General features: G+C 36.0%; 1 protein-coding gene across 1 annotated transcript in view; it reads right to left on the bottom strand.

Moving 5' to 3' along the window:
- CNTN5 (contactin 5) overlaps positions 1-12,618 on the bottom strand; it is a 657,624-nt gene extending 645,006 nt beyond the window's left edge. The window contains exons 1-3 of the mRNA XM_054692969.1: positions 12,450-12,618; positions 10,663-10,749; positions 9,143-9,268 (exon numbers count right to left, since the gene is read on the bottom strand). The gene's annotated coding sequence lies outside the window, so the exon portion shown is untranslated. The remainder of the gene's footprint in view (positions 1-9,142; positions 9,269-10,662; positions 10,750-12,449) is intronic.
- Positions 12,619-25,853: the final 13,235 nt, after the last annotated feature.

Raw genomic sequence — 25,853 nt, 5'->3', positions numbered from 1 at the left:
CCTTAAGGACTAAATTGAAGTAACTTTAGAAACCTACTAAATTTTAAAGTATAATTGTAAACACATAAAACACAATGATTTTACCTTCTAGTAATTCTTATAAAAAACTGCACCCTTAAGAAATTTTCCTTTTACTAAGGCATTGTCAGTTTCTATACCCATTGTTTATCAGAACAGTTTAATTCTTGTTCTTTCGTAATTGTTTAGTTCATAAACATTAATAACATTATTTAAAAAAAAGGAAAATAGCCTTTCTTTCACTGTATAGATAATAGCAGGGGGTATTATTTAAAGCATTCCACAGCAGATTCTATCCTGCTGGGCACAACAGAGACTACATCAATGAAGTTTGATCCCAATGGTATCAAACTAGATGTTTGTGTGCTGGTAAATGGGAGTTCGTGAAGTGGAGAGACTAAGACACAAGTTTTTTATCGCTCAAGCCTTGCACATGCTGGACTTTTTGCTTGTGTTTATTTCCTAGCTCTTGATTTTGTTCTTGATTATTCATACTTTCCAAAAAAATGCCACATTACACCAAATCACATGACATGTGTGTGCACATGCTTGAGAGAGAGAGAGAGAGAGAGAGAGAGAGAGAGAGAGAGAGAGAGAGAGAGAGATTGATAAGTTGATGATAACTACATTTTTACCCATAGCTTTGAGAGTACAGGGTTTTTATCTTCTCCCCAAACAGGTCATCACGAGGACTGTAATGTGGCAATCTGTTCTCATTAACTCTGTTGGAGTGTCCTGAAGACACCAGAGAGGATTAAATGACCTGGAAAACTCACTCTATGGACAAGTCTATTGTACTCATCTCTGTTATTTCCACTGCTACGCATCACTGAAATCTTAGAACAATATGATTTGCTCTAGTGATATACAAACACAAAGATCATGTTTTCACTTTCTTTATTCCAAATAAACCTGATGTCCTTTAATAATTTCCAATTCACACATTAGCTTAATATCAAATGTTAAAATATTATTAAAAGTTACAGTTAGGGTGTGATGATGAAATGTGATTATTTTATGGATTGACCCATTTGAGAAGTAGATGGGTTGTATAAGATTGTAGAATAATAATATATGTTTTTGTAGACTAAATCTATGAGGTGGTTATCAAAGTAATCTTGCAGGTTTTCCACCATTACATAAAGGTGTAAGAAATAATGAGTAATTATAAATAAGTAATATGGGCAACCTCAAATTAGCTTCTTCATTTTCTAGACACCTGTCTATTCCATCTTAAATCTAAGTAAAGTCTTGCATGGGGTGATGGTAGGGGGATGGTGGACTTAAATCACACATAATTTAAAACTTTTTACTGAAAATAATGTTTCCTTAATTTTTTTCAACATATTATAAGCAACTTAGGTAAGAAAAAAAATGTTTGTAAAGTAACATTAACTTTTCCACAATACTATTTAAGTAAAGGCGTAATTTTTTAAATGACATTTGCAATTGCAATAACAGGATAGACTAGCAAAAGATACATTTTCACTGTCTGCCATTTAAAAACTATCAGAAAATTCTTATGGACAATTTATTATGTTTTCCACATACATGCTAAGTACTAAAACACACATAGAGATACCAAATTCTAAATTACAATGAAAGAAAATAGAAATCTTAAACCTATTTTCACAGGAAATAACATTCTACTTTTGAAAACCAGTCTCTTAAAGTTTACTAAGCCAAAATACTTGAAAATCAAGCATAGTGTAATTACAGCTAGTATTTTAATTTGCTAATATATATCACATGTTAACTGTATGGCTTTTCCTAATTTTGACAAGTAAGCACAGAGGATGATAGATCATCAATTGAAGATTACTTAAACTCTGTAAAGGTCTGACTGTGAACTCCCCATATATTTGATCCCTCTCCCTTAATCATAGTCAACATAGAATAGTAAGAGGAAAACTTAAATATAGAAGAATAATCTGCAAATGAAATTTGCCTCTCTAAATTAAACCTTTCTTTGGAATGATGAATATCAGTTTTATCAGTAATTACCTATTTTTTTGCAAATATTAAGAACACACTATGTGTAAAAAGTCTATGGTGGATGCAGTTTGGTATAAGAGTCAAGTGTCTATCTTCAAAAAATATCACATAAGAAACAGAAGCAGATGAACAAACATTGATAATATCAGATAATAAATGTGGCATTTCATTTCATACAGAAAGTGACTGAGACATAATGTGGAAAATTTGTAACACTTGATCTTGAACTTGAGAAAGGGAAAATGGGGAAGGGAGGTACAGGGTTTGCCTGACAGGATTAATGATAAGGACAAGCCAGACAGGGTTAACAGCAACAACGGAATTAGAGATGGACAGTCTAATGCATACTTAGGAGTAATGAGTTGTCAAGAATAAGAGAACCACAAATTTCTTACTGGATAATTTATGACATTTAGTCATTGGTGAATAACACACCATCCATAATTTCAGGGTTTAAAAAAAAACAAGTTTTAATTTTATTATTTAAATGATTTATTATATACTTATTATCCCAAAAATGGGTGGTTGAGACTCAAATGATTAAAGTTAAACTTGGGTAAGATGGTTCCTCTATAGTGGTTCTACCCCACAGATTTCTTTTTTTTTTTTTATTAAATAATAAATTTTATTTTTATATTCCCCCATACAACTGCACATGCCCCATTCTGACTCCAATCCCTCCCCTCCCAGCCCCCACCCCCAAAAAAGTGTCTCTGGTGCATAGTTTTTTGTTGATTTTGATTTTCACTTTCTTATAGTTATTCATTTTCCTGATCCCTTATTTAAGTTTTCTAGATTCCTGCTATGAGTGAGACCATCCGGTATTTTTCTTTTTCTTTTTGGCTTATTTCGCTGAGCATGATCCCTTCCGGCGCCATCCATGTTGCTGCAAATTGCATGTGTTTATCTTTTTTGAATGCTGAGTAATATTCCGTGGTATATATGTACCATATCTTCTTAATCCAGTCATCTATTTTTGGGCATTTGGGTTGTTTCCAAAGCTTAGCTATTGTCAACAGTGCTGCTATAAACATAAGGGCGCAGGTGTTCTTTGGAATGGATGTTTCTGTGTCCTTTGGGTAAATACCTAGGAGTGGAATTGCTGGATCCTATGGAAGCTCTATGTTTAGTAGGTCCAGAAATCTCCACACAGCTCTCCATAGTGATTGGACCAGTTTGCATTCCCACCAACAGTGCAGGAGAGTTCCTTTTTCTCCACAACCTCGCCAACATTTGTTGTTGCTAGTTTTTTAATATGTGCCATTCTCACTGGTGTAAGATGGTATCTCATGGTAGTTTTGATTTGCATTTCCCTGATGACAAGTGATGTTGAACATTTTTTCATATGCCTGTTGGCCATTTGCATTTCCTCTTCAGAGAAGTTTCTTTTTAGCTCTTCTGCCCATTTTTTGACTGGGTTATTTTCTTTGTTGTTGTTGAGTCTCATCAGCTCTTTGCAGATTTTTGTGATCAGTCCTTTATCATTAGTGTTGGGTGCAAAAATGTTCTCCCAGTTAGTGGGGTTTCTCGTTGTTTTTGTTATTGTCTCTTTTGCTGTGCAGAAGCTCTTTAATTTGATGTAGTTCCAGCTGTTTATCTTTGCCTTCACTATCACTGCTTTGGGTGATGTGTCTGTAAAGATGTCTTTGATGTGCGTATCACGTAGTGTTTTGCCTGTATTTCCTTCCATGTATTTCATGGTTTCAGGTCTTATGTCTAGTTCTTTAATCCATTTTGAGTTGATTTTTGTGTATGGTGTGAGGTAGTGGTCAAGCTTCATACTTTTGCATGTAGCAACCCAGTTTTCCCAGCACCATTTATTGAACAAACTTTCTTTTCTTTTCCTCCTTTTTCTTATGATGATGAAAAAAGAACAATAGTGGAAATACGCATTTTATCTTAAAGCCTCAACTCTTCGCCTCTTTCTATTGACGAAAATAAATCACATGGCTAAGCCCAAAGCCAAAGGACAAGATAATTCAGTCCTTTATGATATTACTTGGCAATCACTAATTCTATGCCAAATAGTACAAATGCAGAAAGAACAGGAGAATAAAGACAATATTGCAATCTATTACACTATAAAGCACACATTTGGAAAGATATTCCACAGCAGATCCATAAAAGCATCAATTGCCAACATCAGAATCTGTCTTTTATTTTATATGCAAAAGAGAGCTATTAAAATTGCAGGTACCAAGATGTTTCAGCACAATCTAATTTTCTTTCTTTAAAAAAATTTGTAGTCACATCTGTCATATTGCTCATTCATAAACTGCCTCCCATGTCTAAAAATACTATTCTCTGTTGTGGAGGTAATAAGATTATTACTAACATTTTTGTCCTAGCATTTAAATGTAGGTTCGAAATCTAACTAGATTTATTTATTTATTTTGTGAGTGGCATGCTGGGAAATGTAATTTTGATTATTCTTCTATGGATAATCTTTTCTTCTTGAAACAATCCATGTGATACCCCATCCTTTCATCATTGCTCTTCACTATTACATCATTTACTTATCAAAATTTTACAGATATAAACACTCCCTGTGATCTGTTTTCAATGCCAGAGTTCTACCTCAGGAGTTCAGCCCACCCCATTAGCACACTGTCTTAATCATTTGTGAAGTTACACCAAAAGGAAACTAATTGATGAGAATCAAAATGTTTTTGAAATTAAGTTTTCTCACATGTGAACATGCTGTACCTGTATTATGCATTTCTTTAGACTTTTACAAATGTCTGTTATCCATGTGTGTCTATTACCTTATTTTTACACTTTTATCTGTCAAATTTAGATCCCCAAACTATTATAAAACACATGGTATTTGAAGCAGAAAGAGATTAGGTGCCTATAAACTGTTAGAAGGGCTGACGGAACAAATGTCAGAAAAGACCAGCACTAAATCTTAGACTAACAGCCAGCTTTCAAGAGTTAGAAACTGTAAAAACCAGAGCAAACTGGCAGCGCCAATCTTAGCTCTCAGCACAGACATATCAGGTACTAACTAAGAAAAGCATTTAGGGCCACTGCAGCTGGGAGGGCGATGATAAGCTGTCAGATTTTCCAACTCTTTTGCTATCTTGTGTTTCTAGTTGAGTGTCTCCTAATTCTGAATCTTTCTGGCAAGTTTGCTAAAAAATGCAGTTATTTGGCACCTAGACCCTTGAATGACTAGAGAAACAAGAAAGAGGAAACAATGCTTTTGGCCAACACAAACCATAGTGCAGTTTTAGTCGTTTTTTCAAAAAAATAAATACATAAATTATGAATGGGAGGTATTTTATTATTATTCCATTCTCCATAACTTAGAAAATTGGACCATTTTTCTATGTTAACCTTACATTCCACAACAGTCCCAGGATGCATATATATTTGACACTGGGACTGCCTTATTCCAAGGCCTGCAATCTTTCCTTTTGTCGAAATCACCTCAAATGACTTAGCAAATGTGACAGTTTTTAGGGAAAAGTCTGTTTCTTGTTAATCATTTGCCTAGGATTCGTCCTGTATATTAGACTTAGTACAGAAAGACTAACTGAATTTCAGACCCACTTACTGATAGAAACAGAGTCCCTCATATATTTTGCAAGATAGCCTTGAGGTATCTAGGCAACTGAGCATTCAGGCTGAGGGCTTCTACTGCTGGCATGCAAGCAACAGAAACTTTATTACGTTTGAAAACTGCTGCAGAAAAGTAATTTTGGTTTTTGTTTTCCATGTTCAGTCTTCCTTGGCATTTAAAGGTATCAGAAAGCCTGACACAGCTGAAATGTTTCTATGACTCTCGAAATAGGGATATTTAATAGAAGTTGCTATCTGCAGGGCAAGTGTCATATATGAGGCATTTGCATATATTCACATTATTCTAAATACCTGAATATTTGCAATGTGTGAGTATCTTGTAACATGCTAGTAAAACTCAATAAAGCGTAGGCAGTGGCACATTATCACACTGAATATAATTACTTTCCCCCACTCTTGCTCTAGGCAAACAGTTTCATCTCACATTCTTAGGGAATCCAACTTGAAAAATATTAATTTCCAACATGTCTTCATTAATAAGCTGATATTAAAAATAATCACTGGTAGCCACTTCAACCCATCCTTTAAACTGTAAGCTAGAGATGAATGCCATCTAAGAAATTCATGCAACTGCAAATTATACAAAAACCCATGCCAACTGATAAATCACTGAAGTCATTCCTCTTTGGTTCACCTATGCAGGTATTTTTGTATAAGACATAAATCAAATTCGCCTATAAAATATTTTAAAATAGCATATTGCAAATGGTAACATTAAATAATAAGTTTTTACAAATGGTAAAATGAAGAAGTTCACAACAGACAACTGAAAAGGAACTAGGATTTATTATTTAATAATAATTTTGGAGGGAACCATCCCTCCTTCCTTGCTGACATTGCGAAAATGTATGTTTTCATTAATTTAGACACAAGCCCCTGAAGGACCATAGTGGGCACTTAAATTTTTAGAACAAGATCTCCAATATTCAGCCAGAGCTGTCTCCATGTAACTTCCACATTATTTTAAGTGGGGACATTATTTTAAGGGCCACGCTGTCAATATAACAAGCTGCAAGGCTGTTAACATACACAATACACGCTGCAACTACTGTGCATGAAAATGTTGCCTTTTATTTCAAATCCCTGCAATTTTCAAGACCACTAGTGATGAAAATTAATTTTTTTTTTAAATTGGCAGGACATCTCATTCTATTTTTATCAGCTGTATACTCTATAGTTGCACACATTGATACCAAGGACTAAAAACTTTTTTTTTCTTCATTAGCTGATAAGAATTCTGCCAATTCTGAAAATCCATAAACCTAGAGTCACTCAGCTCTTCTCTAATGGAATGAAGCTCTTTGTCATGGAACTGAGCCAGTGCTTACCAGATAGAGTTATGGAAGTTATTGAGTGAAACATTTCATTCCCAGAGACTGAACTCAGGACCCCTTTTAATATATGTTGCCTTTTATTATGGCAGGAATTTAGTTGATTGTATCAAGATGAAACTGTCAGTGTCTCCCCTGGATGCTTTTAGTAGTTGTAGTGACAGATTAGGTGCAAGTATAGTACATGAATGAAATGGGACTTTATTTAAAGTGACACTGTGAGTCCACGCTCATCAGAGTCATCAATTCTAATTCACTTATGTCTTTTTGGAGTGCTCACTCTATCTCATTTGATTCAATCGCTTCCCATTCTACCAATATGCTTTTCAATTAGCTGGATAGAGCAATAGCAAGAGTGGCATAACAAGAGTGAACCATGCTCTGCCAAACCTGTTCCTATAGGTTCCCAGTACAGTTAAATTAACTCTACATCTTCAACTTGAAACCTGGATTGATTAAAAGGTTGACAAAAAGTCTCTTCTCAAAAATTAATTAGAGTTCTGTTGAATGACATAAATTTAATATAATTCAGCTGGTAATTGATAGAATGCACCATTTCACAGGTGGCACAGACATTTACCCCATTCTATTTCCATCTGCTGGTATGTCTACCATAAATTCAAATTGTATATCCATCATCCATCTGGAAGTGAGCATTAGATCCCAAATCCTTTTACCTACAGCTGCTATGCTGTACTCAGTTGTCTTTCTCTGAAAATGTCAGAGAAACCATAAATAAACTGTTTCTAACATTGAAAAATTCAATTAAAGTGCTTAAATATATTTATCTCTGGTATTCACAGACATTATAGCGGTAGAAAGTTAATACAGAGTATGGTTTGTTAAAAGTGATATAGTCATTAAAAGTTAAAGAAAAAGTCATTACACAGAGGAAAAATACCTTCTGACATAAGTATACATCATTTGTAGACAGATGAAAATCGATATTTTAATTACATTTTGTATATGTAACCTATTCTGAAATAATTATTGCTCTAATAGACCATGATGGCAAAATTTGGCTGAAAATCTGCCTACTGTCAGAATATCAAAGGGATTATTTACAGGGAATTTACTGCTATTCATGATTTAGGATTTCACTGTCAAAGACTTTTATCTATTTCCTTATGTTATCTCTCCCTATATAGTCCAGTTTTAGGGAAAATGTAAAATTCATTTTTTTCATAAAGTTAATTCAAGGATACCTGGTGTAGTCAGGATATTCGACAAAAATAACTGATATTATTTCATGCAGTGAATTAAAGGAACTTGAAATGAAAAATATTCTGCATCAAACTCCCAGTATTTGTATATGACTTACTGAACTGTTGTATATGACTTATAGACACTGTTCCCACTATTTCATTCTCCCACAGAACTGCTCTCAAATTTAGATAAATTTTCCTTCTTAAACTACATATTCAAGCCTAAAGAAACTGAAAGCATGTAGTAGGCTGAGGAAAATAGTTTCCAATATTTTTGATCAATTAACTTGAATTGACATTACAAATAAGTAGATACATATTTGGCAGCTTTTACATGGAACATAATATTGTCAATATTTCATAAACAATCAACAAACCAGGATAAATAATTCTATATCTAAAATAGATCGATCTCCTTGGTTGATTATTCAAAATTACATATAAATATTGTAAAGTAGCACAGTCTATATGAGATAATCTTTTGGTGTGCATAGTCATGAATATTAAACATGTACATAATGAATTTAACAATATTTAATATACCAATATTAAAGGACTATTGCCAAATTATGTAATGGTCAATATGATTCAAAAGAGATGCAATTAATATTACTGGTTTCAGTTGTTTTATATTTTTTGAGAACAATATCATGAAATAAGAGGTTATATCAGAGTATTTTTTCCCTTACACCTTTAGCAATTTAATACAATTTGTGTGTACTTGTCATGCTTATACCAAAATAAAAATTTAATGGGAAAAATATTTGACTATCTAATTTTAATGTTATTTACGGAATATTGTAAACTATGTTTCCTGACACAAATCTTCCATGTAAATCTTCAATTTAAATATAAAACACTTACTTGAGTATATAAATATTAAGCTTTAGCATATTGAGCTATTTTTAATGGCTTCATTAACGATACTAGATTTTATGTTTTTTGCTCCATTGACATTCCTTTCAATTTTAAAGGAAGATTAATAACAGACGAGTTTTAACTACTTACACCAAACAGGGTCCGAATAACGAACTTCAAAAAGGACTTCAGAAAGGATATCTTCTTGCAGTAATCATGCAAAAATGATGCTTAGTAGATCTTCAATGGCACTAAATGGCAATCCTATAAGGTGACCTGTTAAGAAAAGGATATACAAGATAGTGATTACATATTTCCTTTCTTGGGCCTCGCTGGTGGCACAAGGGATTAAGCACCACACTATGAAGCAATCCACGGCCTCTGCAGCATGAGTTGGATCCCCAGCCGGCCAGGGAGCAACCCACATGGCACAGCAGACCTCTCCTGTCTTGCCCGCTCCACCCCTCAGCGGTGTATTTCAGTCAGTCTGCCTGTTCTGTTCCCAACCCTGTCTCTGGTGAATCCTCTCACCCTCCTGTATCTCTGGCCTATACCCCAGCTCTTGTAGGCATAAATAAATAAAGCTTTAGAAAAAAAGTATGTTTGAATGAAGTCCACCTTTCATATTAAGCATTTTTATCAAGTTTCTATTTAGTTATAAGGGAAATGACTATGCTTAACTCATATCAACATAATTGTAGCATTTCTAATTAATTTGTTTCTTAACAATTATTTTCCCATTGCATTTTGTATTTATTAATAAACACCTAAGCATGTCACTCACTAATCATGTCACTCACCTAAGCATGTCACTTAACATATCATCCAAAGTCAACAAAAAATATTGTGCTAAACTACGTTATGCCAGAGGTACTTAACAGAGATTTGCAGAACAGACTATCCAAAAGCAGCAAAATGCACATCCTTCTAAGAGAACATAGAGCATTCTCCATATGAGATAAAATATCAGCCCACAAAACAAGTTTTAACAAACTTAAGAAGAGTAAAATCATATCAAGCATGTTGTGCAGCTACAATTGTGTGAAGCTACAAACCAACTGCAAGAAGAAAACCAGAAAATTCACAAGAAAGTGGAGGTTAAATGACATACTTCTGAAAAAAACAATAAGTCAAGTAAGAAATCAAAAGAGATATCCCAGTAGTATCATTATTACTTAGTAATGGTGTGGTGTGACTTCTTTTTTTAAATATGGACTCACAGAAAATTAAATGAAATAATGCATAGAAAACTTTATCAACATGACTAACATATTTTGAACATTAATAGATATCAATAGCTATTCTATTATGATTCCCACTTTAATTATCAATTAATACATCTAAAGAAGAAATTATAATGAGCAGTAGTACGGTTCTTGTTTTCAAATTTCCTCAGATTTGTTTCTCTGGAGCAAAGCCTTTGAATCAAATGTTCTTAGTAAGCTCATGTGTGTACTTAAGCTAGCATGTTGTGGTGAAGAAACTACTCCATCTGCAGTAAGTCAGATTTCCTCAGGCTTCTGCCATTAACTTTGTTCTTGAGCAAGCCATTTAGCTTGTCTAGCAGGTGCCTTCAAATGGGAATAATGATGCCAAATCCTCTGTCTAATCCAAGGATTATAATAAAACTCTAAAGAAATAACAGGTGAGGAAGTTCTTTCTAAACTTACTTCCATTTATGTTATTCCTGTATATCTCAAGATGCACTTATGAAAGACGATGGCCTTTATCATCCTATATTTTTCTTTCCAGTTCATCTGAAAATAGAGCAAATTTCAACAAGAAATTCTAAACGACTCGTTAGTCAGGCTGGGGACTATATTTTTTGCCTTATTGCAGAATGACTACAATGTAATTAGCTTTTAATTTTGTATTTCTAACATGCTGATGACTAGGAAAGCAAACAAAATTAAACAAACAAAAAACAAAAAACCCTGATTGAACCTTAAACTAATGTTTAATCTTTGTGAACAGCATATTAACTCCAAGGCAGTTCTGACTGTCCCATCCCTGTCCACCTACGAAGATCTCATTTTCATATTAAAATTCCCATTGAGACATGAGATAAGTTTTACAGACAACTCCAAAAAGATTTAATGAATTTGTGCTTTTATTTCTTTGGAACCTTATTAACACTCTCTCATTAGAAGTACTAGCTGGCAGGAAATAATATATCAGTTTTTTTCCTGGAATCCTTAAGCCATCTAAAGTAAGAATTCTTATAATGCAATTTAAAGTACACATTAAAATACACACAAACTCTCTCTCACATACACACACAGGAAGATAGAATTTAACTGTGTGGCACAGGCACCCACTTGTGAGAATTTTAGAAGGAGTAATTAATGAAGATTCAAACCTCACATGTCTGGGATGACTATAAACAATAGCAGGATATTCTTACTGTCACAAACCTAGTCTTTCAGACTGTTTAACTCTTGAAATATCCTTACTTACACGTGAAAAACTCAGTCGACACTTCTGGTCTTGCTATTCCCAAGCTCAAAGCCCTCTATGGCTTCCAGTACAATATCTATGCCCTCTTTATTTTTTTTAAGGATTTTTTTAAAGATTTATTCATTCATTCATTCATTTATTTATTTATCTATTTGTTTATTTATTTATTTATGCAAGCACTGGGCACAGTCAGAAGCATGGGAGGGTGAGAGAATTCACCAGAGCCAGAGCAGGGAGCAGAGCAGGCAGAAGGACCAAAGTACACTGCTGAGGGGAGCAGTGGGCATGGCAGGCAAAGTCTGCGCTCCATGTGGGACCCTCCCTGGTTGCCAGGGATCGAACCAGCACTGCAGAGGCTGCAGCCAGCTTTGCAGCCCAGCGCTCAACTGCTATGCCACCAGAGGAGGCCCTCTATGCCCTCTTTAACTTGCCAAAGACCACATGCTTTCCATGCAACCACTCAGTCTGGGCAGTGCAGATGAAAAAGTTGGAAATAATTTGTGTTGGCTCCAGCATTTGCCATGGACAAAAAAATCGGGACCTGTATGCTTTAGGCTGAAATCCTCCTGACCACACTTCTCCCTATAGATGGATGTGCCACCATCTAAAGATATGTGGAGTCACCACCCTACACATAAACCCTGGAATAATTTTGTGAAAGCAGGCACCTTCATAACCAGATCCAGTGCTCAGAGCATGACCCTATTTGCTGTCTTTGGAATTTTGCCTGCAAGAGACTTGAAGGAGACAGGCCCAAGGGATCATCATCAACAGCCATGCCCCATGTGGCAGAACATGGTGCAAGTCACTGAGCTGTGGGACATGGTACATGGCAGCATCTCCAAGGCCACATTCTTCATTTTCTTAACCCCGCATCATCCTTTAACTTATGCCCTATTTTACTCTCACACAATGAAACTATATGCTTCTAATGAGATTTCTATTCTGACTGTCTCTATTTTCACAGCTCCCATTCACTCTTTTTCCCAGGGATAGCTACCTTCATTCACAATATTCCATTTGCTTTCTGGACTTTCGGCATGATTATATTCCTCTCTTAGACTCTTCAGTATGGGATTCATCAAAAATTGATACTAGACATCTTTAACTTCCACTCTGTAATCTCTTCCTATCAAATCCATGATTTCAATACAACACCTATACACAAACAAATTACAAATCTGTAACACTTTGGATTTATCCCATGGATTTCCCAAAGTCAGGTGAAAATCAGCATGTTTAGAACTGAAACCAGGAACTGCATCCACTTTCCCAACAACAGTACAAGAACCCCAGAAAGTTTCCCCACACTCAGCAAATGATTCCACCATCTTCCCAAATGAATAAGACACCTACAGGTCTTAAATCCACTCTGACATATCATTCTTCCTCACTGATTAATTCTGTTATTTACCAAATGATATTTATTCAGTCTCTATTCATGTTTCAGATGTTTGCCTTCCATATTTCCATTATCATGCATGCTTAAAATGAGCATATTTTCTATATTTGCTATAACTTTGGTCTCCCTGAATTGGCCCTGCAGATCCACTTTAAAGTGTTCTTTTTACTGAAGCCAGAATGACAGTTCAAACTGCCAATGAGAAAAATGACTGAATATGAATGATTTTTCCCATATCTATGTTCCTGTACCTGAAATAAATGCAGGAAACCATCTTCAGTGATATGTACACTTTCTGTCCCATTGTGTGCTAGACACGGAGCTAGTTACTGTAAATTTTAAGAATAAGAGAAAGACCTGTCCTTAATCTCTTCCAGTAAGGGAGCAAAACTGGTGAACAGCCAATCTCAGAGCTAAATGGAAAGAGTTATAATGAGGCCATCCGAGCACTATGCAATCACAGGGAAGGCATCCGGCCCATTACTGAATGTTCAGGAGCAAGTGCTTCCAGGCTGAAGAAAATAGAACTGAATCAGGTCTGAATAGCCATAGTTGTGGTCAAGGTGATGAGTTGACTCATGTGGCTAAGGTATCTTTTCTTGCTCCATTCCGGAACTTAAATTTGTTTTCCAGCCCTTTCTGAGAATTAAATTGATTCCATGAGAAAAATAAGAATGATAACATTGGTTTGGAGACTTATAGATACATTAAGTAATATGGTTTACAAAGCACTTCTATCTTTATCATCACTGCTTTTCTGATGAAAACTTTTTTTTTTTTTTCAGAGCACTAGTGAGTAAATAGAATGCAGAATAGTACAATCCAATTTATTTTTGCTATAGATGTGATAAAAGTGCTGTCATTTCTAAGTAGACACTGATCTAGTACCGTGTGGAAGACTGATCAACTAGTCAATTAGTATCAAATATTCTTATCTGTCTTTTCAAGGACCTTTAAAATCTTAACTTTTAAGTGTTGATTATGCTTTAGGGAACTACTGATGATATGCAGTCAATATTTCATGGTAGCAGGTGGATCACCCTAACTCCAGATTAACTACATCCCACTGACACGATTTCTCCCCCAGCCTGCTGCCACCTGTTTGGTACCAAACGCACTCATCTGTGGAAGCTGACAGCTGGTTCTTCAGGGGGAGTGATGGGAGCAGAAGTCAGGTGAAAATGACTCATTAGCAATGAAATGGAAAAAATGTGCAAACCTCCCAGCGGACCTTTTGGATGATGCATAGTTCTTTTCCCCAAGCTTCTCTATCTCTGTCCAACTGAGAGTTGGTAGGGAAAAAAAGTATGTGTTTGATTCTCAGAAGTTTTTGAAATTACTAATATAATGTGATACCATCGTATTTAATCAATTCATTTATATATTGCATAGTTCTCTTAACTTCTTTAGATATATTACACATGAAGAAAACAAAAGGTCACAGTGATTAAATTATGCTGATTATATTTTGTTTCCCTCTTTTGATCCCGTTGGGTTTATTTATAATACTTAGGGTTATAAAAAGAATACTATACCGCTCAAATATCTTCCCATATTTGTGGATTTTTTTAATATTTAAATATTTTCATTGCATAAATGGAGGATTTGAATATCAATAAAGACAAAGATTTATCTTTAGATTTTAAAATGTTGGTTTTTGGGGCCTCCCCGGTGGCGCAGCGGTTGAGCGCTGGGTTGAGAAGCTGCCCGCGGCCTCTGCGGCGCTGGTTCGATCCCCGGCTGCTCCCCGGCCACCACAGGAGGGTCCCACATGGCGCGCAGACCTCTCCTGCCGCCCGCTGCTCCCCTCAGCAGTGTACTTCGGTCCTTCTGCCTGCTCTGCTCCCCGCTCTGGCTCTGGTGAATTCTCTCACCCTCCCGCGCTTCTGACTGTACCCAATGCATGTATAAACAAACAAATAAATAAATAAATACATAAATAAAAATACATGCCTCTTTAAAAAAAAAAATAAAAAAAAAATAAAATGTTGGTTTTTGGAGAAGTATAGAGACATTCAGTTATCATACAATTAAAAATACAGACTTTTCACAAAATAGTCCTCATTACTATAAATTGTCAGGGATGAAATATGTATGGGAAGTTTTCTTATAGTTAGTTAATTATTGTAAAATGTCTCCTAAACGCTCTTCCAGGTATGCAAAGTTAAATATGTTTAGCTGAAGATTTTTTCCATTCCTAAGATGAAAATAAAAGTGACACTAAAATGATAATAACTCAGCTTAATATACCTAAAAAAGGGTTCTCAGTGCATAGTGACAAGATAGGAAGTCAGCAGATACACCTACGAAGACCTTGGTTCTCCAGAGTGTCTGAAGTGCCAAGAATAACCACCCCGCACGCACTAAGACAGAATGGCAGAGTTCCAGAAATAAACTTCTCTAAAACCGCATCTCACCTTTTATCATTTTAACTCCTTTCCCACATATGTGCATTTGTCTTCTGACCTTTCTCAGATCCTGACAGCCTGCAGCTCCTCCATTAGTAGCAGCCGCCAGAAGTCACCCTGATACACCTGTCACTATTAGTTAAGGATACCATTCAACTTCAAGATAACTTGAATTTTCCTCCTTTTTGCTTTATGGCTCCCTCAATGAAGGGTCAAAAGACCACTTGTAGCAAATAACCAAGCGCAGAATTGGTTGCTGAAATATTTCATTTCACTAAGCCATGAACTCCCACACCAAACTTGTTACTGCTATTTGTCACACATTTACCACATGGGTCTCCCATCTCAAAAAACTCTTCTCTCCCCTAAGTCCAATGTTGTCATGAAACAAAACTGTTTGTCAGATCCCACACCACAATCTTCAGAGGATAAGTAGGCTGAAATTCATTTTTATAGGCCTTATTCTCTTAGGGGACTGAGAATCCGTGAGAGCAACTAAAGCTGAAAAAGGTCTCTCCTGCCTCTCCACCACCGGCACGGCAGCTGTTAGCACTTCTGGTGTCAAGGTACAAATGTCAGGAAGGTACTGTCAGTAAAGTAACACCCATGGAAAACAGTCTGGCAGTCTGGCTGGCCGCCAGAGCCTGTAATCATCTCGTTATACACTGCTTGGAGCTGGACTTCTGTTATCACTGTTGCCTCCAATGGCTCTTAATTGAAGCAGAGGGATTTGTTTCACATCAATGGAATGAAAGGGTATTTTTTGATTTTGTTAAAAAGCATAATTTCGAACTTGAAGACTAACTGAAGTGCTTAGAATATTACGGTTCAGCTTTCAGTAATTCATAAACAAGTGTGTCTGGGGAAGAAAGAGTTCAATTATAATGTGTTCCCCAAATCCCCAACCCAGAGTTTACCTTTGCAAAGAGAGTGCATTTGAAAATGTCTTCAAATAGGTGAGAACTGTAAAAACTAATACTTTGATTTTATGAGTCTGAGATGAAATTAAATAAAATAACATTTTAGGTGGAAACTATCACTGAAGTTTTAAGAAACTCCAGAACTTGCTATAAAATGGATAATGTTATTATACCTTGTCTTTAGTGAAACACTGATTTCATTTTCCTATAATGTCACAAAAACTAAGGAATGGTACAGAGATGCCATTCTTCAGCGCTTGAATATGGCAGACAGCCTGGCATCATCAGTTGCTCTATGACTTGCAGTTATCACTGGCTTTAATCTTGCATGTGGTAGTTTACCAACCAATTTTCAACATCTACAGAATATGCCCTGGGCCTTAGAGCAAACTTGTGGACACTGACTGGAGACACTGTGTCCAGAGCACACAATCAGAAAACATTGAGGTCCCTCTAGAATAAAAATGACACTCACTTCCTTTATCATCATATTAAAATAAAAAAATATGGATGTTGCTTTTTCAAGTTCTTATTTCATACTTCTTTATGCATATGTACACATTCCCATGAGGTACCCAAATCCATTTATTTCCCTACTATTTTATCATTCTGCCAAAACTATTGTTAAGGTTACAAGCAACCTTCTAAGTGAAATAAGTAAATATGAAAAGACTAATTTTGAAAAGAACATGTCCTTGCAGTATACTGTCTGTCAGTGTGGCCCCCTCCACTGTCTAATTATGAACGTCAGGGGTCTTTTTCAAGGATTTAGCTTCTAAGCTCCTCAGCATCTGATCAGTATGTCGACATGAGCAGCGCTGGCTCTGATCCTCATTATTTTCACATTACTTCATTACTTTCACTTTTTCACCATTACTCGTTTTTCTTATGGCTTCTTCATCCAGGAAGTTTGTAACAAAAGCATAACTAAACAAAATAAAATATAATGCTTACCCATTTTTAATTTGAACTATTTCCATGAGACTTACTCTATCCTGAAATTATAACCCCAAAATAGGTGTCTAATCTGCACCCTCTTTGCCACCTTTGTCACTAATTTTCTGCCTGGTGCTTTTTTCTCCTGACAATGGCATCGGCTTCTTGATGGTTTTTCCTGCCCTTTTTTCTCTCACTGTCTCAATCAGTGCAGTCCTTTAAATTATAACAAGTTTTCTTCCTGAATAACAAACTTGCAGGGCCATGCTTGTTAACTAAGTTAGCTGTAGGACTCCCTTTCCCAGAAAATAATGTTCAGAAACTTAACCAGAGGCTACTTATGATCCACATTTTGTTCCCAACTTCATTATCTGATAGTCCCCTACGTTCTCCATTTAACATTCTCTTCATTTCATTCTTCCCTGACAGAAAAGTACTCTTCACCCTGGCTAGAATAGACAACAGCATCCCCCAGATTTATTCACTCCCCAGTGGTTTGTGGTCTACAGAACAGTAGCAGCAGCGTTTCCTGAGAGAGAGTTAGAAATGCAGACTCTCAGGTGGACCTTAGACTGCGTGACCTAGAAATCTCTATTTAAAATAAATAAATAAACAAACAAACAAACAAACAAACAAACAAACAAACAAACAAATAAATAAATAAATAAATAAATAAACAAACACCGCCCCTCCCTGTGGCACAAAGGATTAAGTCTCAGCACTAGGAAGTCATCTGCATTGGCAATAGCACTGCATGGAGTTTGATCAGATCCCAGGCCAGGGAGCACCCCACACGGCACAGCAGACCTCTCCTGTCTCCCTGCCGCTCTCCTCAGCAGTGTATTTCAGTGAGTCTGCCTGTTCTGCTCCCCACTGTGTCTCTGGTGAATCCTCTCACCCCCGCCCCTCTGACCTACACCCCCAGCTCTTATATGTATAAATAAATCTTAAAAAAAACACCATTTTTATTTTTATTTTTTACATTTTATTTTTATATTCTCCATACAATTGCAACCCTCTTATTTTGACCCCAATTCCTCCTTTCCCTGCCACCCCTCGCCCCCATAGTGTGTCTATGGTTCATAGTTGTTTGTTGATTTTAATTTTTTCTTTGTTATAGTTATTCATTTTCCTGGTCCCATATTTAGGTTTTCTAGATTCCTGCTATGAGTGAGACCATCCAGTATTTTTCTTTATCGTTCTGGCTTATTTTGCTGAGCATGATCCCTTCCAGCGCCATCCATGTTGCTGCAAATTGCATGTGTTTATCTTTTTTGATGGCTGAGTAACATTTCATGGTGTATATGGACCACATCTTCTTGATCCAGTCATCTATTTTTGGGCATTTGGGTTGTTTCCAAAGCTTAGCTATTGTAAACAGTGCTGCTATAAACATAGGGGTGCAGGTGCTCTTTGGAATTTATGTTTCTGTGTCCTTTGGGTAAATACCTAGCAGTGCAATTGCTGGATCATATGGAAGCTCTATGTTTAGTAGGTCCAGAAATCTCCACACAGCTCTCCATAGTGGTTGGACCAGTTTGCACTCCCACCAGCAGTGCAGGAGAGTTCCTTTTTCTCCACATCCTCGCCAACATTTGTTGTTGCTAGTTTTTATTTGTTTTTGTTTTGTTTTTTTTTAATATGTGACACTCTCACTGGTATGAGATGGTATTTGTAATAAATACCTGTTCCACAAAGTCATTTTTTTAATGATCCCACTGTGTTCTATTCTCAGCAGAGTTTGTGTCCATTCTAAAGTATTAAAGTATTCTGGATATTTTAACTACACGTGCACACTTGCTTCCCTCCTCTCTTCTGCCTTTCACCCCTCCTTTCTCTCTACCTACCTCTTACTCCCTTTTCCTTCTCTCCTCAATTTGACAGCGTGAATCTATGACAGAAGTCGAAAAAGTTATTGTATATCATATTTTTTTTGCTGTACCAATAAATTACTCAGATTTCTCCTTACACCCTAAATTTCCTTCCAATCTTGCTCCAGTGAAGGCTGAGCTTTCTCTTTTCCTGGAAATTAAAAAAAAAAAATCTTTCTTGCTCTTTGATGATAAAGTAAACACAGTCACTACTGAATCAGTGAAATGAGTTACTTGGGATGAGATGCTGTATATCCAACCACATGTGGTTTGGAGAATCCAGTGAAATGAATGAAACAATAACAAGATAAAATCTTCCTATCAAACTAAGTCTACGTACTCGTAAGACTTTTGTAGATCACTAAACCATTTTGGCTGCTGAGAATATTTTATAATACATACAAGTAAACCCCCTATACTTAGACTAGCAAAAATCACTATTAGTTGTACAATGAATGCTATTCAGAAAACATGCATGACACCTCATATATGTTCCACCATTGAGATGCTGTGCATGCCTTCAAAACTGGCATTATTCAACTTATTAAATATTTGTTGACTAACTGAACCTTGAAATTTATTCATTATACACAAGGGTTTTCACATGTCATGTGTTTCTTTTTTTTTTTTTTTAGATTTATTTATGCATATAAGAACTGGGGTGCAGGCCACAGGTGCAGGGAATGAGAAGATTCACCAGAAAGAGTAGGGAGCAGAATAGGCAGATCCACTGAAATACACTGCTGAGGGGAGCAGCAGGGAGACAGGAGAGGTCTGCTGCGCCCTGTGGGTAGCTCCCTGGCCTGGGACTGAACTCATGCTGCAGTGCAGCTTCATAGGTTGTGTCTTAACCCCGTGCCACCAGGGAGGCCCCACTCATAAAATCTTAAATAAATCATTTTGTCTTCTCATTCAATAGGTGAGAATTTTCCTGCTGTTTCAATGTTAACACATTCTTAGCACAGTTTTAGCTGTTCATAGAAGACTTGAGTCTAGAGTAAATTAGTGGAAGGGTGAGTGTCTCTTGGAAATTAAAAGATTCAAGTAAAAATGGAGTAATGGACCATCTTTTATCATAAAAAAGTAAAGATCTGTGTCAAACTACAAATAATTCAAGTTAAAATGGGTCACAATGATTTACCTATTTCAAGTTAATTTGCTTTTATTCAAATCATGCCCTACATTCATGAAATTATTTTGCTGGGATGATTTTATATATTGTGATTATTAAATCTTATTTGCTTTATCTCTGATCCCCATTCATTGAGTTTACTATCCTAGAAAAAATAACAGTAGTGTGAAAAATACCTTGAAACCATGTGACGATAGCAAAGAGAAACACTAAGCAGTCTATAGAATATTGGGTGTAGTATGACTTCTAATAGTACTGGATGTTCCACTTCTTTTATCTCTTCCTTCTGCTCTCTTTTTACTAAAACCATTCTTTATTTCCATCTATGAAGAGAATGAGCACACTCATTAAAATTTTGTCTAGTAGATTTATTCAAGGAAATCTACTAAATCTCTAGAAGTGCCAGAGTCTATGGTTCATGAGTCACATCTTGGTCTTTCCCAATGTGATGAAAAACACCACTCTGGTGGGGATGACCAAGAAGACTGGATTCATTTTATCCCACGTCTTTGATGGTTAAGGTATTTCACCCCCAACTCATTTCTTGAGGTCTATTCAAACTTGAGATAAACCCTGAAAAAGATAGTCTAAAAAAATATAAATAATACTCTTCCTAAATATGGATACAACATTCATTGATTAAAAAAAAAAATAACAAGGCAAATCAGGCAATATATTTTAAAAAACAGTATGTCCTTACACTAAGATAGAATACTAGGTGGATTTCATCTTGAGAGATGCAGAAAACAATGTTTGACAAAATTGAACAAAAATGAAAAATAATTAAATTTCAGAAAATTAATTAAAATTAAGTAAATATTAAACATATGTAAATGAAAAAAATCTAAAACAGTATTTTAAGGAAGATTTCTAGATGCAATGACATATATGCCATTATATAATTTATGTTATTTTTAGAAGAGGAAAATCCATGTGTGTGATGTAAATCAGGAAATAGTGACCTATTATGGGACGAATTAGATGAAATGAACCCAAGGTGCTTCCGAGGTTATGGGAAAATTCTTCCCTTTGAAATTATGGTTAAACAGAAATATCTTTCCAAAACTCCTTTAAAATCTGTAACTATATCGTCGTGATCCAGTCATCTATTTTTGGGCTTTGGGGTTGTTTCCATAGCTTAGCTATTGTAAATAGTGCTGCTATAAACATAGGGGTGCATGTGCCCTTTGGAATTAATGTTTCTGTGTCCTTTGGGTAAATACCTAGGAGTGGAATTGCTGGGTCATATGGAAGCTCCATCTTTAGCAGGTTGAGAAATCTCCACACAGCTCTCCATAGTGGCTGGACCAGTTTGCACTCCCACTAGCAGTGCAGGAGAGTTCCTTTTTCTCCACATGGGGACTATAACCAAGATGAAAATACATACATTGTGCAAAAAATGAAGAAAAATGATGTAAAATATATATATATATAAAGTAATAAAATAAAATCTATAATTATAACAGATGCATTTAACTACATTGTGATGTGCCTTGATATAAATAAAAGGGTAAGTGAAGGCAAAATTAAAAGTAAATTGTATTATGAATTTTTGCTAGTGTGAAAATTAACACTGTAGTTTAGTTATGGCTGTGTCATTACTTGACAGTGTCCTGTTGCTGGACTCTTATCTTGTAAGATTTTTTTAGATTTTAAATAATGATGTTATAAATGTCATTCAGGAAAAAAAAATTGTTTAGAGTTTATTCATTTATTTGGGAGTCACCTTCTAAGAACTTAAAAAATAATTATTTTAGGGCCTCCCCAGTGGTGCAGTGGTTGAGCGCTGGGTTGCGAAGATGCCCTCAGCCTCAGCAGCACCGGTTTGATCCCCGGCCACCAGCGAGGGTCCCACATGGTGCACAGACCTCTCCTGCCACCCGCTGCTCCCCTCAGCAGTGTACTTCGGTCCTTCTGCCTGCTCTGCTCCCTGCTCTGGCTCTGGTGAATTCTCTCACCCTCCCGCGCTTCTGACTGTACCCAGTGCTTGTATAAATAGATAAATAAAATAAATAAATCTTTTAAAAAATAATTATTTTAGAAAATTTCTACATAGAATAATGATTTGCTGTATATTTTCATGAGCATCATGCTTAATCTCTCTAAGATATATACTTATCTCTAAGATATATACTTATATATGTAAAACATGCATATAACATGCATATAATACATATATAACATGCATATAATACCAGATACATGTGCATTTACACCTTTTGATGTATAATGGAAAAACACTAAACTGTACATAATAAGGTATATCATTTCATGTTTTATATATGTACAAAGCTATGAAACCATCAACTCAAAGTTAGTGAACATTCCCAAAGCCTTTAAAAGTTTCCTCATTCAAATTTTTAATTGTTCTTCTAATAGCATTACTAGTAACAGCTGATTCACTTTCGTCACTGTAGATTACTTTGTGTTTTATAGCTTTTATATTATAAAATCATGTACTGTGACAATTTTTCTGTCTCACACAACACAATGATTCTGAGATTAATCTATGCATTAAATTCTTAATAAAACTATACCAAGCAATCGTTTTCTGAGTGTCATTAAATGAAAATACCGGTTGCTGGCATTGGTCAATAGTCAGTGCCAGATTCCTTAGAAAGGTGAGGGCCCAAAATGAGTAGCACCTTGACCTATGCCTTGAGATATTTTCCGGGATATACTATAGGAAGATAAGGCTCCAAACGAGAGCAGTGGTCTTGATAAGTAATGGCTGTCTTACAGGTTGGAATCGCTATGGGAGCAGCTGTGATGTAGGGATAAGGTAGTGATTAAAGGCAATGTACAGAGGATCCCATTTATTTGGATGAAAATAAGTCTTGGATCTCTGGCCAATTTCTAGATTGCAAACGTTCAGAAAAATTATGGACATTCTTAGAGACAGCAGCTCCTGGGAAACTGAGAGGAAATAAATAATCTGGGTCTCCTTGTGCTAGAAGATGCTATTTCCTGGTCCAGTCAGAATGTAGTGTTTGTAGTGAATACCCTGTCCTTTCCATTGGAATCCCACAAAGGTGAGACAAGTTTGAGTATGAACTATGGCATAAGAATAAGAGCTATGTTTTAAGATTAATGAAAAAATGAGTGCAGACCCATCATAAGGGCAAAAAAAAAAGTAGAACTCTTTAGCAGAAAGTTTCCTACTAGAACAAAGTGCAATATTTTTTGAGGAGCTGAAGTTAAACCAAAATCACTAAAAAGAATATGTACTGTTTACAATGTCCAGCATACAAAACCAAACAAATCAAAGCAACAACAAATAAACTATATAATTAAATAAACAAGAACAACACCTGATGGATAAAAAGTGATTCAGTAGTTGACAATGCACCCCCAAAGGATAGAGATATTGCAGTCAGGGGGAACTAATTTCAAGATAATTATGACAAACATATCAAATACAATTAAAAATAGGGAAAACACAAAAGGTGAGCAGAGAATTATTATATATAAAAAATAAAGTCTGTAACTTAGAGTGGTAAAATACAAGATCAAGAATTAGTAACTCGGGCCTCCCCGGTGGTGCAGCGGTTGAGCGCTGGGTTGCGAAGCTGCCCGCGGCCTCTGCGGCGCCGGTTCGATCCCCAGCTGCTCCCCGGCCACCGGAGGAGGGTCCCACATGGCGCGCAGACCTCTCCTGCCGCCCGCTGCTCCCCTCAGCAGTGTCCTTCGGTCCTTCTGCCTGCTCTGCTCCCCACTCTGGCTCTGGTGAATTCTCTCACCCTCCCGCGCTTCTGACTGTACCCAGTGCATGTATAAACAAAACAAACAAACAAACAAATAAATAAATAAAACATGCCTCTATAAATAAAAAAAAATAAAAATTTAAAAAAAGAAAAAAAGAATTAGTAACTCACTGAATGGATTTAACAGTCAACGATAATATTAGTTAGTTGAAGACTGGTTGGTAGAAAATATGCAAATAAGCTGAGCAGGAATAATAAAAATAAAAGCATAAGAGAGATTATGTAGTCACGAAGGCAGTATTCTAACATAAATTTAATAGCAATTCCAGAAGGAAAGTTACATGATTGAGGGAAAAATCAATATTTAAAAAGGAATGGAAGAGCATTATTGTGAATGGGACTCCCTCCTAGGAGAATGCTTTATTTTTGTATTTGATCTGCTTTCCTCTGTATTTTAATGTTTTCTTTCCATTTGTCAAAGTTCTATATTTCATTATTATCAATTTTACAGTACACCTAGCTTCAGAAATCAATAGAAAATCATAAATAAGTTCTTATTAGATTTTTTTTTAAGATTTATTTATTTATACAAGAACCGGGTACAGGCCAGATGTGGGGGAGGGTGAGAGGATTCACCTGAGACAGAGTGGGGAACAGAACAGCCAGCCAGACTGACAAAATACAGTGCTGAGGGGAGCAGTGGGCCAGACAGGAGAGGTCTGCCACACCATGTGGGTAGCTCCGAGGCCTGCAGGGACCGAACCCACGCTGCAGAGGCTGCGGACAGCTTCACAGTGCAGTGCTCAATCACCTGCGCCACCAGGAGGCCCCTTATCAGATCTTTTTATAAAATTTTCAAAACCAATTTTTGTACAGTAGAATCAAACTCACCTCAGTATGGTTTATGAAAAAAATCCCTAACCCTCATTAGTACAGTTCACCTTTTCCTGCTTTTTATCTTCTGAAACTGGCACTATACCTATTTTACAATAAATGTTATGCTTTTGTTGTTTATAGGTTTATTTCTTATACTACAATGAGACATTTCCAGTAGAATTTACTTGTGGGTCTCTGTAAAACATTTTAAATAACATAGCATAAAGGAAATATTTAATAAGACGGAGTAAGAAATTATTTTCAGTTGGTACTAGAAGGAAACCAAAAGGAAGCAAATGCTTCAGAGTTTGGGTTGGATGTTTCCATTATCCGAACAGTAAATTAGCTTTTCATTTGGATGTTACTTTCTTTCAGAAGAGTTTGATTCATTTTAAGTTGATGCAGTGGTGCATATTATTAAAACCAGGAATCATAAATTATCCCTTAAAACTTTGAGTCTTGGGAAAATAGAAAGCCAATGAATCACATACCATTTGAACATTGATTTAGTTTCTGCATAGGCTCAAGCTGGATTTGGTGTATGTGTTTGGCTCCAGCAGGTCTGCATACTTTCCAATTTGCTTGAAAACTGCGTGAAAATACTCCCATGGCCCTCTTGTAAAATATGACAGTCTGACATTTTCTTTAATTACAAGACCTGATCTGTTTAATAGTACAAAATTGGCCTCCAACTTGACAGGCCTCCCCTTTAAAATCAATGGTTAGACTCTAGGGCACCAGCTTGGTCATCAAGATCAATATTAGAAAAAATATAGCTTGTCAAGACCTCTCAGCCTTTTATTGATTCAAATGGGGAGCAGCCCACAGATTGAATCATGATAGCAGAGCTCAGATCCAACAAACAGAAGCTTCATACATTAATTTCAGTAAAGGCAGATAAATCTGTGATAAATGACACACACATAATATAATTATCCAAACAATGCAGTTACATAGCTGAAATTTGGGGGGTATTTAGATTGATAGATAAGATAGACATACATACAGACAGACAGGCAGACAGACAGATATTTAGAATTCATTTCTTTATATTTTTCAGTAAGAGACCAAATAACTAAAGTATTACCTTGGTTCTTTCATAAACAAAACAAAGCAAAAAAAAAAAAAAAAAAGTCACCTTGTCATTACCAAAGG

Source organism: Talpa occidentalis, unplaced genomic scaffold (genome assembly GCF_014898055.3).
Source record: "Talpa occidentalis isolate TD23 unplaced genomic scaffold, MPIMG_talOcc4v2.1 talOcc4.12, whole genome shotgun sequence".
Lineage (NCBI taxonomy): Eukaryota > Metazoa > Chordata > Mammalia > Eulipotyphla > Talpidae > Talpa > Talpa occidentalis.
The sequence above is the reverse complement of the archived record's forward strand: the minus strand, read 5'-3'. Positions and strand labels throughout refer to the sequence as shown.